Genomic DNA, 785 nt, shown 5'->3' with positions numbered 1-785 from the left:
AGGGGGGCATCTAAGATTCATCCCCAGTTAGAATTTTCTGTGTTTTTCTTCAGGAACATTAAGATTAAGATGCCAATTATGATTAGTTATAGAAATTAACTCTATAGGCTATTTATGGTAGGCTATAACCCTTTCCAAACCTTCTATTAATTGTCCATCACTTCACACTTTACACCATTAATTAAAGGCAGAGTAAAGAAAGGTCATGAATGAACAGGAGACAACTGATTACTAGAGAAGATTAGAACCTGGGATGAAATTGATAAACCTTAACCTTTTAATGTTAATGATTTTATTCGTTTAAAATGTCAGGCTTCAGTCTCTTATCCATTCACAATATGCATGTTGATTCATTGTTGGATGTTCCTGGATGTTTTATTCTAAGGAAAATTTGAAGTAAAGAAAATGGGAGATCTATATGTGTGTTAAATCATGTGATGGTACTTGTATAAGCGATACTTTATTCTGTAGAAAGAAAGAAATGATTGGATAAATGAAACAAAATAATGCCAGGATATGAGCAATAGATACAAATATTTTGATTTTAAGAGTAATGTTAGGATCATTAATGAAATGCAGGATCTCATCTCATCACATTGTTTTACAAGGAAGTAATACCCAAAAACCTAGAAACTTATAATGTTTAGAGGGGCTATAAATACTGTGTTGCAAGCAAATAGATACCAAGAAGAGTTATCAAGTTATTAACAGAGGCAATCATGAAAGGAATATTGGCAAGGACCTAAAAGAAGGAACAATATATTCAACATAGAAGCTACATTAAA

This window comes from Penaeus monodon, chromosome 19 (assembly GCF_015228065.2).
Source record: "Penaeus monodon isolate SGIC_2016 chromosome 19, NSTDA_Pmon_1, whole genome shotgun sequence".
Lineage (NCBI taxonomy): Eukaryota > Metazoa > Arthropoda > Malacostraca > Decapoda > Penaeidae > Penaeus > Penaeus monodon.
Note: the sequence above shows the minus strand (reverse complement) of the source record.